The 15767-nt window shown below is 42.1% G+C and overlaps 1 long non-coding RNA gene across 1 annotated transcript in view; it reads right to left on the reverse strand.

Annotated features, from left to right (window-relative positions):
* The window catches only part of LOC117202861 (uncharacterized), a 67721-nt gene extending 54215 nt beyond the window's left edge, over positions 1-13506 (reverse strand). Inside the window, exon 1 of the long non-coding RNA XR_007477998.1 lies at positions 13406-13506. This is a non-coding gene — a long non-coding RNA (uncharacterized LOC117202861). The remainder of the gene's footprint in view (positions 1-13405) is intronic.
* Positions 13507-15767: the final 2261 nt, after the last annotated feature.

The following is a 15767-nucleotide window of genomic DNA, read 5'->3' on the forward strand; positions in this document are numbered from 1 at the left end:
GAGAGTAACAATTTTATTCTCCTTATTTTCAAGATCTGTATGAAGATGAAAATGAAAAACATATAAAAGAGCTTTCTATGGATAAAGAAGATGTGGCACATATATACAATGGAATATTACTCAGCCATAAAAAGAAACGAAATTGAGCTATTTGTAATGAGGTGGATAGACCTAGAGTCTGTCATACAGAGTGAAGTAAGTCAGAAAGAAAAAGACAAATACCGTATGCTAACACATATATATGGAATTTAAGAAAAAAAAATGTCATGAAGAACCTAGGGGTAAGGCAGGAATAAAGACACAGACCTACTAGAGAACGGACTTGAGGTTATGGGGAGGGGGAAGGGTGAGCTGTGACAGGGCGAGAGAGTCATGGAAATATACACACTAACAAACGTAGTAAGGTAGATAGCTAGAGGGAAGCAGCCGCATGGCACAGGGATATTGGCTCGGTGCTTTGTGACAGCCTGGAGAGGTGGGATAGGGAGGGTGGGAGGGAGGGAGACGCAAGAGGGAAGACATATGGGAACATATGTATATGTATAACTGATTCACTTTGTTATAAAGCAGAAACTAACACACCATTGTAAAGCAATTATACCCCAATAAAGATGTTAAAAAAAAAAAAAAGAGCTTTCTAAACTGAAAGTCCTCTAATAATCACAGTATACTAACATTTATTAAGCACCATGCTAGTTACCTTAGATTTATTTCTTGTCTCATTTGAGTCTCACAGCACCACAATAAAGTTGGGTTTCTGGCATAATTGTAACTGAAAAAAATCGTATAAATACATTGTGAACTCCTCCAGAACAGGAATGCTTAATCCATATCTTCATCCCAATGCTCAGCCTGGAGCCTGGGGCAGTCAATAAATATTTATTGATTTTTATATAATTCTCTGGAGGAAATTATGTGGCTCCTGAAAGAGCAATTAGGGACATATTTTAGAAAGTGAAGTATAACAGTTATGATGCATTGGGATGACCTAGCAATGGTTTCAGGTCCTAAGGATGGTTAAGGGTGTGATGTATGGACTTTCACCTCATGGTCCCAAGATGGCTGCTGCAGCTCTAGACATCACATTCTCACAGTATGTTCTCAAAGTAAGAAATCAGGGAGTGGCTGAGACAGTGAGAGAGAGCTCTTGCTGAGTACCTAGCTTCTTTTTTCAGGAAAGAAGACACTTTCCCCTGCTTACTTTTCCTTATGACTCACTGGGTCACATGATCACCAGAGTACAAAGCAGGCTAGAAATACAAGTACCTGGGAAGAAGGCAAGGGAGGAGGGGGTTAGGAATGGCCATTAGGTAGCCAAGCAGTAATGTCTACTATGGGGAGACATTTCAGGTATTCTTCATGTATTAGTTTCATATTGCTGCTATTATTACCATAAATATAGTAGTTAAAGAAACACAATTTTATTATCTTACAGATCTGGCGTTCAGAAGTCCAAAATGGATTTTGCTAGGCTAAAATCAAAGTGTCGGCAGGACTGTGTTCTTTTAGGAAGCTGTAGCTGTAGGGGAAAACCCTCTTCCAGCTTCTACAGGCTGCCTTCATCCCATGACAAGCTTGTAGCCCCTTCCTCTATATTCAACGCCATCAACAAAGCATCTTCAAAGCCCCCTCTGACTCTAGCTCTGTTTCTATCCTCACATCCCCTTCTCTGATCTAAACTTCTGCATCCACTTCCAGCTTTTAAGGACACATGTGAGTACACTGGATCCACAGGATAATCTCCCTATCTCAAGATCATTAACTTAATCACATCTGCAATGTTCCCTTTGCCATGTAAGGTAACATAGCACAGGTTCTGGGGATTGGGACATGGACACCTTTGAGGGCCTATTATTCAGACCACCTCACCTCACATGATTCCTTGCAAACCTTCTCTTCCTGAACACAGACTCCTGCTCCTAAGGAAGGCTGAAAACAAAACAAAACTGCAGACCCACCATCTTATACATCTATTTGCTTAAACATCAATGGTTAACATTCAAAAGAGCCACAGAAAGTCTAGTGCAGGTCAATCTCGCAAGTTCTCCAAGTTCTGGAGAGGAGATACACAAAACAAATTTGAAAACAAAAAGAAACGCCTTTCCTGGGTTGAGGGGGCTATTAATTCTTAGACTATCCAACAGCACCCCCCAGCGCCATGAAGCAGGAACAGAGAAGGAGGGCTAGCATTCGGTAAAGAATCAGAATATTTAGCCAGAATCATGAATCAGGTGCCCAGGCCCCAGCCTCAGAGATTCAGGTGCAAGGGATCTGAGGCTGGGTCCAAGTGTGAGAAAATTTTTAGAGGCCCCCAATGATTGTATGTTCAGCTAGAACCACTGAGTTCAGCATAGAAATAAACATGGTCTGAAAGCCTACCAGGCCCTAGGGATTCAAAAATAAGTATGATAAAGCTCCTCTTCTCAAAGAGCTTTCAGTCTCAATGGACTACGAGAGCTGGAAGAGACTCTGGTCACAACTAACAACTGTATGACTTAGGGCAAATTACTTAACCTCTCTGTGCCAAATTCCTCATCTGTAAAATGAGGATAATAATAGTTCCTGACTTAACAGGGTTGTTAAGAGAATTAAATTATATAATTCACATGATGCATTTAGTATGGTGCTTGGTACAAAATAAGCACACAACAATGTTAGGGGTTCCTAGCAAGTTCCAGGAATAAAAATATGTGGCCCACATGCTGCCACTTCCCTGTCACTCAGAGCAGACACTACTGATGGATCTGAACGCTTTTTCCTACTGAATCTGGACAAAGCTTCTGAGTTCTTCTCAATCTAGTTCTCCACTGCGGGTGGGAAGGATCAAATCTGCCATGCAAACTCCTCCTGCATTTTTCTTTTTTTGTGTGTGAATTTCATTTTATTTATTTATTTTTTATACAGCAGGTTCTTATTAGTTATCTATTTTATACATATTAGTGTATATATGTCAACGCATTTTTCATTTAAGGAAATTGAGACTCAGGAGGGCCAAGCTCATTGGATGAGCCTGTGCATAGCTGGGAGGGTCCAAATCTTCCGGCCCAGTGCTCTGCACACACGTCTTTCAACATCCTCCAGCTTGCTGGGCTCTTCCTTGGCCAGAGCGTGCCATGCTCACAGACTCCTTCTGTCAGGGCGCCTGGCTATTCTTGTCCTCTCTACCTGCTGCCGTGCCTCCTGGGTGTTTTGCAGTGGCAGCATGACCTGAGAGTCTCTCTGTGGGCCAGATGCCCATTGTGACATTGTAAGAACTGACACCTGGGGATTAAAATCACTCCCACTAGCGGAGCCCTGACACCTGCCTTTTGTTAATTGCTTGATTGTATTTGATGTATCTCAGATAGCTTCATGTGGATCCTGCCAGGCAGGGATTTTTAGTCCTATTGTAAGGATGAGAAAACAGACTGAAAGAAGTTTATTATCTAGCCCAAAGTAAAATTGTTAAGAGGCAAAAGAGGACTCAACCCAGGTCTGACACCTTTTAGCTTAAGCATGCAGCACACCTTTTAGCTTTACATATCCATAACTTCATGAAGCAGAGCCATTACACTCTGCCGTGCTCCTAACGTTCCAGGCTCTCCTCCATCATAACATTTACTAAATTACATTGGAACCTGTCCTGTCCACTTACGGGTCTCCCTCATAAGACTGAGGCCCTTTAGCCACTACTCCCTGAAACATACACACATGCATACGTACACACCTTCTCTACCAGCTGTATCCTACTCATCCTTCAGTGTTATGCTTATAACTCACTCCTCCTCCAGGCAGTCTGCCTAGACTGTCAGGTGGCCTTGCTATATGCACCTGTATCAACCTGTATTTCCCTTGTCTCAGCACTTGTCAAACTGTATGGTATATGTTCTCTAATTACAGTGCAGTTAATCAAGAAGCTCCCATTATATGTGAAAATTAAGAAACACTAACAAATACTGCATAAGGTTACCAGGGGCTGGGGCCTGGGAGAAATGGGAAGATGCTGGTTAAAGGGTACAAACTTTCAGTTATAGGATGAATAAGTTCTGGAGACCAAACGTACAGTATGATGACTATAGGATACAGCTGGTAGAGAAGGTTAATAATTTTATATTTTATATTTGAAATTTTCCAAGAGAGTATATATTGATATTTCAAGTGGTCTACCACACACACACACACACACACACACACACACACACACACACACACACAATGGCCACTATGTGAGGGGATAGATATGCTAATCAGCTTGATTGTAGTAATCATTTCACAATGTATATGTATACAAAAATATTCTGTACACCTGAAATATATACAATTTTTATTTGTCAGTCATACCTCAGTAAAGCTGGTAGGAGGGAAGTAACACTAAATTATACTTAGTAATAACAGCTACCATTCATTGAGCCTTGCGCCAGGCACTCACTATACCAAGCACTGTATCCACACACATACATTTATAAAACCTCATTGATTGACCACTTGCAGCCCCTTAGGTGACAGTTATCATTTTCCTCATTCTGTGGGAAGTAGGGGTGGGAGCTGGCAGAGAATGAGCTTCAGACAGGTTAAGTCATCTGCCCAAAGCTGTGTAGATATATATGGCAAAGCCAGAATTTGGACCCAGGTCTGTGAGTCCTCAGAGCTACACTGTGGACACCATGCTAAACTGCCTTGATGCAGTGTGACTTCCTCTCACACCTTGTACAAGTGCCAGCGGCCCTGTGACAACTAGTTCAGCCCTGGAAGGTGGCATCCCTTTCCCCCTCTTCTTACTGTGACGTCAGCTACTAGAAAAGTTACCAGGTTGTGAATGGTTAATTAAACCCAGTCACCAGGCATCGCCAATAAGTAGCCAAGTTCTCCCAAAAATTTACCCAAAAGAGATCACATGTTTGAGATGGTGAAAGAAAAGGAGCTTGGGGGCTTGTTCCCACTTCCAAAACTCAAGAAGGACCTATTGAGGCAAATGAAATATGACCCAGCCCCTGAGACTCTATACACATTCATCACTCATCAGAATCTGAGCTTTATGAAAGAAGAAACAGTTTTATTCCTTGCTGTCTCCCCAGAGCCTAGAACAGTGCCTGGCACAAAGTATGTACTCAAGAAAAACCACCATTGAATGAGTGAACAGACTCATATTAACCCAGAAAATGGCAGTGCAGGAATGGTGGTAGGGATCATGGGCAACCTAAAATCATTATTAAAAGTTGTCCAAATATGGCACAAAAATTTGTTTGGTGTAAATTTAAGTGGTCAAAATTACATCCACTTTTCAGGAACACATTTAGCCTTTTTACTTATATATCCCCCCACCAAAAATCATAAAAATTGTTTAATATGAAATACACTGATGAGAGGGGAAGGAAATTAAGAGATTAAGAGATACAAACTACTACATATAAAATAAATAAGCAACAAGGATATATTGTATAGCACAGGGGATTATAGCCATTATCTTTTAATAATTTTTAATGCAGTATAATCTGTAAAGATACTGAATCACTATGATGTACACCTGAAATTAATATTGTAAATCAACTATACTTCAATTTAAAAATAAAATACACTGATGATTAATGCACAATACTCTTCATCATATATCATCCCTAAAAATAATAATGTAATTTAAAATATACTAATAATCAATGCACCATATAGCACATAAATTTGATGAAAAACAGCTATCTAACTGCTACCATCGTTTCTGTGAAAGGGCCGCTGAAAGCACGTTGCATGAAAGGGGATAGAGCAGCAGGTGTGGAGGCTGGAAATCAGAGGCAGGAGGATGCTCAGAGAAGGGGCTGAGAGAAGGCTCAGAAGATGCGGGCAAGAGGAGGCTGAAGCCAGAGTAAGGGATCTCCAGGAGGAGGTACGTTAGGAGGGGTGTAGGGGGCGTCTGGGAGGAAGTGAGTGGGGCATTCTCAGCAGCGCAGCTGCACCCAGAAACTTTGCTTCCTGGTCCCCGGGGCTTGGCTACTCTGCTCTCTGGCTCTGTCTCCCAGGGGCTAATTTGTGGTGTTTGAGGGTTTTTTCCTAAATGTTCTGCCTTATTTTTAATCATGGTTATTCTGCAAAGCAATTCATTCACCCCATGCCCTTCTCATGGAGAGCTAATTCTAAACAAAGGAACAAGCTCCTGAAATAAGAATGCACAGGAACGAGGAGGGGGCCCTTACTGAAGGTGGTTAGAGAAAAGGAGACGGCTGTCTGCTTGAGAGTGGTTAAGTGCAGCCTTTCCTATTCTTGATTAAACCTCCTCTTGAAGCCCCATTCAGTCCTGACAGTAGGTGACAGGGACCGTGAAGTGACACTTCAGCCACCGTCACAGCCATGTCACTGTCCACAAGAGGGCAGTGGTGCATGTGGTCAGAACAAAAGTTCTGATATCAGCATTAGGGACAGTTATAGAAGATCCAGTCAGAGTCAAGGACCAACACACACGTACACACACACAAACACACAAGGCACAAAAACATGCACACACACGCACACACACACTTCAGGTGGGGCACTGAAGCTCAGGGCAGAGGCCTCAGCTGTGGTCTCGCAGAAGCAAATTGCAGCGCTAGACCTCCTTCCCTACATCAGTGGCTCGCATGTAGAGTGGCTCGGGGTCCCACCCAGACCCAGCAACCCAAACCTCCAGGTGGGTTTCAGGCACCAGTGGTTTTCAAATCATCCCAGGGTGAAGTCCTACTCATCACTGCCTCTCAACACAAGGAATGCCAAAGAAAGGAAAATGTGAGTCTTCTGTACTTTAACAGGTGTCAGGACACCAAATGGTAAAAGGGCAAGAAAATATGCTGTCTTTATGAGAAAATGTACATGAAACAGTGTATAAGTCAAGGTCCCAGCAGAAAACAGATGTCTCGTTCAAACTGGATAACTTAGGGAAAGTTGATAAAGAAATTATAAAAGTTACAATCAGGGTGTGAAGAAACCACAAGGAACAGTGGACAGACATTTACCTGCAGGCCAAAGCCAGATAAGGAAGTGGTGATTAGACCCAGAGCTAAAGCAGCCTGGGTCGGAAGGACTCCCTCAGTAGAGGGAAGCGACCAAGGGAATAAATACCCCAACCCGCTGTCCTCCACCCTCTGAGCTCCTGTCCGTGCTTCTCGTTCAGCCCAACTCAACCCAGGAAGCTACTGACAGAGTCCCTGGATGTCAGCTTCCGGAAACGAGGAGCAGGGTGCAGGGGATGCCAGGATTCAGAGGTGCAGGCAATCACACACCATTCAAGCCTGGCCCTTCAACAGAAGCTTCACGAGTACTATATTCAGACACTGTTGGATGCAAAACAATTCTAGTTTACACCTCTGTGCATGTGGAACAGATATTCTTTGCTGGTTGGAATACAATCTAAGCAAAGTCACTTCTGGGAAAACAAGAATAGAGTTTTAGTTGGACAAAAGAGGAATTCCTAAACATTTTTACTTTTTTAAAATATAGCAATGAGCAACTCTTCTTAGAGTTGGACAACAGAAAAGAATGTTCAGGGACTTCCCTGGTAGTCCAGGGTTTAGGACTCCGTGCTCCTACTGCAGGGGGCACAGGTTCGATCCCTGGTTGGGGAACTAAGATCCCGCAAGCCATGAGGCTCAGCAAAAAAAAAAAAAAAAAAAAATTCATTAAGTTACAATACAATAGGGTTGGTAACGTCTTGGTTGGAACTATGGAACCTCGCTTCTGAGGTTTAGAAAAAAGAAATAAGCTACTTATATTTATTATAAAATATCTGCCTTTTCAAAGACGTGTCATATAGTACCTCATACTCTACTCTTTTAAGGTAGTATCTTTACCATCTTACAGATGAGAAAGCTCAAATACAGAGTAGTCAAACCATTCTCAAAAGGTCATCAACAGAGCAGGGGACAAGGGATAAGGCCAGGCTGGCCCTCTGATGCCCCGTCCCAGGCCCCCGAGGCCCCCAGCACCAGGGTGTTTATCTGACCCTGGAGGTAGGGTCAGAGGGTTACCGTTAAGAACTCAGCAAAACTGAGTCCCAGCTCTAACATGACTTCACTGGGTGACCTTGGGCCAGTCCCTTCCCTTCTTTGGGCCTCAGTCTCTCTAATCAAAACACAAGCAAGTTCAACTAGACTTGCCGTTTTCAAACATTTTTAGCAGGAGAAATTTTTCAGACACAATCTTGCAAGGCAACCAGCAGTGTAACAGATTTAGGAACTTCCTTCTTGTTGAAGCAGCCTCCCCTCACCCTGCTGCTGAAACCCTTGAGGAAATTCTAGGGGACTTTTCAGATTCCTTCTAAGTCTGTGTGCTATGAAATATTAGTTCCATGAGGTAGTACGAGGATTTGGAGGAAAGGGGTGATCCAAAGCAACACACTGGATTAGCAAAGTTCCACGGATGTCTTTACTGCAGGAATTTTCATGGCCTTTAAAAAGCACACGTTTCGTCCTTCTCCAAGCTGACGATTTAATATATAGTTGGGGAAACAGTGATCCAGACAAGTGTTTCTCAATCTTTGTTTAACCACAATCCACAGTCGGAAAGACGATTTATATCATGACCCAAGACACACACACACCCAATGTGTATTGAAATGAATACACCTTTCCTTTCAGTGACACAGAAAAGAGAGTTTCACCAAAACAGTATCTATCTTCATTGCACTCTGACACTGCCTAGTCTATTTTATTTCCTTTTTTAAATGTTTAAATTATGCGTGAGGGTGTACATGAAGGTGTCTGTGTATGTGACAAGGTCATGATGCAAAATTTATTTCTCACTAAAGGCTACAGTCAAAAAAATGTTTGAAAACTGCTGCCTTGTCAACACTCATTTCTACGACCCCAGCCGTGCAGGCTGCAGGCTGCTTCTGGGTCTCCGAGACACAAATTAACGGATTCTTTTTAGGGCTTAAAACATGGGAGCCTCTGTGCCTCTCTGCACAGCTGAGTTGGGCCAGAGAATGTGGACAGGATGGAGTGAAGAAAGCTGGCACTGCCCGTGTCTAGGAGGTACAGCTCAGGAACAAAGAGGGAGTTTGTCTCAAGGGATGCCAACCCCACCTCATTCACAGGCTCCAAATTCATTCAGCCTCCGCTGGCCCACAGGCGTCCCCTCGCCCCGGGGGCCTGCCAGCCACTTCGACAAGGGGTTAGTGTCAGATCTGGGCAGCTCTCCCTGCCCGATGTGATGGGCATTCAGGTCGCCTGTGAGAATCGGAAACGGAGTAGCTCTTGTCAGCTGAAAACCAACATCCTGCCCCCGTCACCCCATGTGCTCCCTGCTCCCACCCCCACCCTCAGGGGGGCCCAGGAAACAAGCATATCTTGAGACGTGCGTCCATCGTGGGAAAGGGCACTGACTAGCTGGCCTGGCCACTGTGTGCAGGGTCCTGGGGGTCGTCCCTCTCCATTCACCTTCCCTCACCGGTCTCCTTACTTCTTACTCTGAAAGGGCTGCCTTTCCAGAGTGGGCCACCCTAAGCCACACCACTGGGAGAGGAGAAAGGAAGCGGAAGGAATTACCCCTTGTCCCAGGCAGCGCCCTGGGCACCTTGCATCATAATCTTGTAATATCCCCTTTTATACAGATGAGGAGAAAGAGGCTTAGGCAGGCTGCCACTCAAGTCTGCCTAGTTCCGAGGTTCCAGACCTACCAAGACACAGGGAAGAAGGAGGTAGCAGAACAGCAGATCAAACTGGAGTAAGTCCAGGGCAGCCTCAGACTTAGGCACAACAGCCGGCCACCTGCTCACAGCATGAAGTCCATAGGTGTCTACACAAGGCAGCCCAATACAGGCACGATGCGAGTCACGAGCTGAACACTAGGGATGGGGACAATGGTGTAAGAGCACCCATTTTGCAACCACACAGGCTCAGAGCTGTGTTTTGTTTTTTTTTAATTAATAGATTGTTTTCTAGAGCAGTTTTAAGTGTATAGCAAACCTGAGCAGCAAGTACAGAGTTCTCACATACCCTTGCCCTGACACACCCGAAGCCAACCCCACCTCTCACCCCATGACAACGTCCCCGACCTGAGCAGTACATTTGCTACAAATGATGAACCTATGCTGACACATCATTATCACTCAAAACCCACAGTTCACATCAGAATTCGCTTTTCATGTTGTATGTTCTATGAGTTTTGACAACTGTATAATGATGTGTATCCACCATTATAGTACCATACAGAATAGTTTCACTGCCCTAAAAATCCTTCTGTGTGTCACCTATTCATCCCTCATTTACTCCCCCTTGAACCCCTGACAATCACCAATCTTTGCACTGTCTCCAAAATTTTGTCTATGAATGAAATTGAATTCATTTAAACTCTCCCAAAGCAAATATCCAGGCCCATATGTTTTCACTGTACAATTCTACCAAATGTTTAAATAAGAATTAGCACTAGTTCTACAAAATCTCTTCCAGAAAATAGAAGAGAATAGAATATCTCTCAGTCCTCTTTATAATGCTAATATCACCCTGATATCAAAACCTGATGAAAACAATGTAAAAGAAAAAAAACCCTACAGACCAATATTCCTCATGAATATAGATGCAAAAGTTCTTAAACTATTAGCAAATAGAATTTGATAACACATAAAAAGAATTATATACCATGACCAAGTAAGATTTATTCCAGGGATGCAAGGCTGGTTCAGTATTCAAAAATCTACCGTGGGGCTTCCCTGGTGGCGCAGTGGTTAAGAGTCCGCCTGCCGATGCAGGGGACACGGGTTCGTGTCCCGGTCCGGGAAGGTCCCACATGCCGCAGAGCGGCTGGGCCCGTGAGCCATGGCCGCTGAGCCTGCGCATCCAGAGCCTATGCTCCACAACGGGAGAGGCCACAACAGTGAGAGGCCCACGTACCGCAAAAAAAAAAAAAAAAAAAAAAATCTACTGTGTTACCAGGCAAAAGATGAAAAATTACACGATCATATCAATTGTAAAAAAAATCTTATGGTGAACTTCAACACTTATTCATGATTTAAAAAAAAAAAAACTCAGAAAACTAGAGAGGGAAACTTCTCAACTTGATAAAGAACATCTACAAAAAACCTACAGCTAACATTATACTTAATGGTGAAAGACTGAATGCTTTCTGCCTAATATAAGAATGAAGGCAAGGATTAACCCTCTTACCACTCTTATTCAACATCATGCTGGAAGTCTTAGCCAGAGAAATAAGGCAAGAAAAAACATAATAAAATGCATATAGATAGAAAAGGAAAACTGTTCCTACTCACAGATGACATAATTGTCTATGTAGAAAATGCCAAGAAACCTACAAAAAAAAAATATTTAACTCCTAGAACTAATAAGTGAGTTTAGAAAGGTCATAAGATATAACATGAACATACAAAAATCAATTGTATTTATATAACTAACAAATTAAAATACCATTTACATTCACTCAGAAAAAAATGAAATCCTTAGGTGTAAATCTAACAAAACGTGTATAAGACTTATAGGCTGAAAATTATAAAATGATGGTGAAAGAAATCAAAGAGATAAATGAGAGACATACAGCATTCATGGATTGAAAGACTCAATATAGTAAATATGTCAGTTCTTCAGATCCATCTGTAGCTTTAACGTCATTCTCCTCTAAATTCCAGCAAGACTTTTTACAGATATAGAGAAGCTTATTCTAAAATTTATATGGGGGACTTCCCTGGTGGTCCAGTGGGTAAGACTCCACACACCCAATGCAGGAGGCCCAGGTTCAATCCCTGGTCAGGGAACTAGGTCCCTCATGCATGCTGCAACTGAGAAGTCCGCATGCCACAACTAAAAGATCTCACGTGCTGCAACTAAGACCTGGCACAGCCGGAGTAATTAAATAAATAAATATATATATATATATTTTTAAAATTTATACGGAAAGGCAGAGGAACTAGAATAGCTAAGACAATTTTGGGGAAAGAATTATAATATGGGAGGAAATCAGACTCCCTGCTTTCAGGACTTATTCTATAGTTACAGTAATCAAGTCTGTGTGCTACTGGCAGAGGGAAAGACACATAGATCAATGGGACACAATACAGAACCCAGAAACAAACCCACACAAATACACCCAAATGCAAAAGTCATCCAACGGAGGAAAAAGAGGCTTTTCAACAAATGGTGCTGGAGTAATTGAACATCCAAAGAAGGGGGAAAAAATGAAATTTGACCCAAATCTCACACCTTATACAAAAAATTAACTCAAGATGGATAATAGACTTTAATGTAAAATGTAAAGCTACAAAACTTGGGGGGAAAATGTAGGAGAAAATCTTCAAGATCTATAAAAGGAAAAATGTATAAAATGTACTTTGTCAACATTAAAAATTTTTGCTCCAGGAAAGACTATATAGAGGATGGAAAGACAAACTACAGACTCGGAGAAAATATTTGCAAACCACATATCTGACAAAGGATAGAATATATAAACCTCGCTCAAAATTCAGCAGTTAAAATGAAAAACAAACAACCCAATTAGAAAGTGGCAAAGAGATATGTAGAGACATTTCACTGAAGAGGATATACAGATGGTAAAAAAGCATATGAAAAGATGTTTAACATTGTTAACTATTAGGGAGATGCAAATTAAAACCACAGTGAGATATCAATACAAATCTATCCAAATGGCTAAAATAAAAGGGTGACAACACCAAATGCTGGTAAGGATTCAGAGAAACTGGATCACTCACGCATTGTTGGTCAGATGTAAAATAGTACACAATTCTGGGAAACAGATTGACCATTTCTTTAAAAATTAAATATGCAACCACCATGCAAACCAGCTATAGCATTCCTGGGCATTTATTCCAGAAAAATGAAAACTTATGTTCATGTAAAAACCTGTACACAAATGTTTATAGCGGCTTTATTTGAAATAGTCAAAAACTAGAAACAACTCAGATGTCCTGCCAATTTTTTTACAAATACTAACAATGCCACTGCAATGACCATTGTTGTGACATGTCTTCCTGTATGCACAGGAGAGCTTGGCAGACACTGCTGGATGCCTGCCCATAATCCAATCTCACCTTCTAAGGTTATTTCAATGAATGAGACAGACATGATCCCTGTTATTACAGAGCTCACAGTTTTGGAGGAGGGATAAACAAGTAAACAAGTTTATACAATTGATTGTTCGTAACCGGTTGTTATGAAGCCGTCAGTTCACTACCACCTCAACCCCAAAGGGTGCCAAACTCAGTACCTGACTTCACCATTTTGCACAGAGGAGCCTAGGACTCTTTTATATTTTTACGTAAAACTCATCACAAAAACTTCAAAGGACTAGGTGATAGCCCCAGGATCCCTAATTAAATGTCTGACTTAATTAGAAATCCAAATGCTGCTGAGGCTCTCTGATCAATGGAACGAGGAACAGTTTGCCCCTGCCAACTTTAACAATATAATAGCCAGTTATTTAACAGCAAAAGTGAGTTTACCTGGGAATAGTCAATGGAACTGCAATTCCAGATATGAGGACTACGGAAGGAGGACCACAGGCAAATCCAAAGAACAAAGAAAGGGAACTTGCTTTTATAGGGAAAGGGGGCAATTTGGAGGGGCTGTAATAACCAAAGAGTCCATTGGAGGAAGCTGGGAGTCCAAAGTACGAAGCTTTCTCATTGGTTGGGCTGCTACAGTCTCTGATTGGCTGGGCTGTACTCTCACAGAGCGTTTTCTTCTTCCTGGTGGATTGTAGAGTAGGCAACACCTTCTTATCAGAGATGTAGGCAGAAGTCTCTTCTTGTTTAGAGTAATTGACATGCATGGTGGGTGTGTGACAGTTCCCATACAGGCCCGTCCTGACTCCAATTTTAGCTGAGGTTTCTTTAATTAATTCCACACCTGATTTAATCATTTTGTAAAAACACTAGCTTTTCACCCTCTTCTTGGACCCACGTAAAGTTATTAAGGACCCATACACTACAGTCAGATAATCCCAACTTCTCCACTTCTTCACAATAAGTGACCTTTACTTAACTTCCTTAAGCCTCAGTTTCCTCTCTTGTAAGGAGAGACTTAATGAAAGTACCCACCTACTAAGTCAATTGTATAGATTTAAAAAAATCTATGTATTAATGCACTTAGCACAATGCCTAGCACATTGCAATTTCTCTATTCCATTATATGATAACAGTGAAACATTTGGATTATTCCCTTAGGATGAGTCTAAGGAGTAGAAGTACAAATCAAAGAGTTTAAACATTTTTAAATCTCATGAAACATACCATACAATTATTTTCTAAGAAGAGCTAATGTACATTCCTGTGAGTTGAGTAGAAAGCACCCATCTCTCCTTTCCTTGCTAGCTTTGTGTGCTCTCATTTTTAAATCTTTGTAATTTAAAATCTGCATATTCCTTTGTGTTTCTTTGATTATCAGCAAGGTTGAATGATTTTTTTTAAATGTCTGCTAGCTATTTATATTTCCCCCTCTGTAGATTGTTGATTAATATCCTCTACCTATGTAATTATCAGGGTCTTCATTTTTATTGATTTGTAGGAGTTCTTTATATACTAAGGATATTCATTCTTTGCCAGCAGTGTGAAGTTTAATAAATACATGCAGAAGGAATGAAGGTAGTTCTACTGCTTTGTCACTAGAATGTGAGTAATGTCTATGAGTTGACGTATGTGATCTTCAAGGCTTTTAATTCTGCATGCATGATAGTGCTACCGTTTCCTTTTTTTTTCTTTTCTAACTACCAATACGTCATCTTCCATCCTCCACAGACCTGAAGATACATCTTCTGTTTATCATTTCTAGGGTAGATATAGTGGATCCCATTGGTGCCCCTTTTCCTACCCAGTGAATGTGAGTACTGCTGACAAAATTCTGCTGCCCTCTTCGGAACAGAAGTGCCCTGGACCAAACGAGAGCACCTCACCCGGGGAGGTTACACAACTCCCTCCTCCACCCCACCTGTCCACGGACCTCAGACAGTAATTGATTGACATTTGGATACAAAAGGCCCACTCTCTTACTCTTAGATGAGACGAACCCCGCAGCACAATTTGTGCTCTAGAGTTTCCCTGTAGGAGCTGACTGAAGCCAGGCTCTGGAGGAAACCATACTTCCCTAACTTTTCTCCTCTGCCCTATGCCATTTCTGTCACTCCCTTCTCCTGAGAGCATTCTCCCAGTAAATCCCTTGAACAAGAATCCCTCTCTCAGGCTCTGCTTCTAGGGAACCCAACCTAAGGCAGCAGCCTTTCCGGGAATAAATATTTCTGTTTGTACCTTTGTTTCCCCAACGATTCTGAGTCACACTTCTTTGTGGCCACCCTGAGCATATAACTACTTGCTTTTCCTTAGTGGTTGAGTAAACCAAGTGGTGAATTATTTCAGTAGCTTGACCAAGGTCATCCAGTATGTTGGTTAATATTTACTGAGACCCCTGAGGCAAAGTGACCTAAATGTGAACTCTGGGCCATTGCTTCACATCCGGCCCTGATGAACTGAAATCTCACATCTCATTCACCTCCCCAGGGTTAGTTCCTTCTGAGCAGAAATGATGCACACTGACTCTGCACCTCCAGTACTGAAGGTACAGAAAGGGTCTCACCTGGGGGCCCAAGAGGCTGGAATATGTTGGTTTGCACAATCCTACAGTCAGAGCTGGAGAATACCATAGTGGTTGTGTAATCATACAGATGGGGAAATTGAGGCCCAGAAGGTGAACTTACTTATTCAAGGCCAGGCAGTACCCTAGTACTGCCACTGCAAGCCATTCTGGCACAGGGTGGGGAAAAATGGGCCGAACCATAACTTCTTTGCCTTTGATTCCCCCATTATCTCCTAA

Source organism: Orcinus orca, chromosome 1, assembly GCF_937001465.1.
Source record: "Orcinus orca chromosome 1, mOrcOrc1.1, whole genome shotgun sequence".
NCBI classification, from domain to species: Eukaryota; Metazoa; Chordata; class Mammalia; order Artiodactyla; family Delphinidae; genus Orcinus; species Orcinus orca.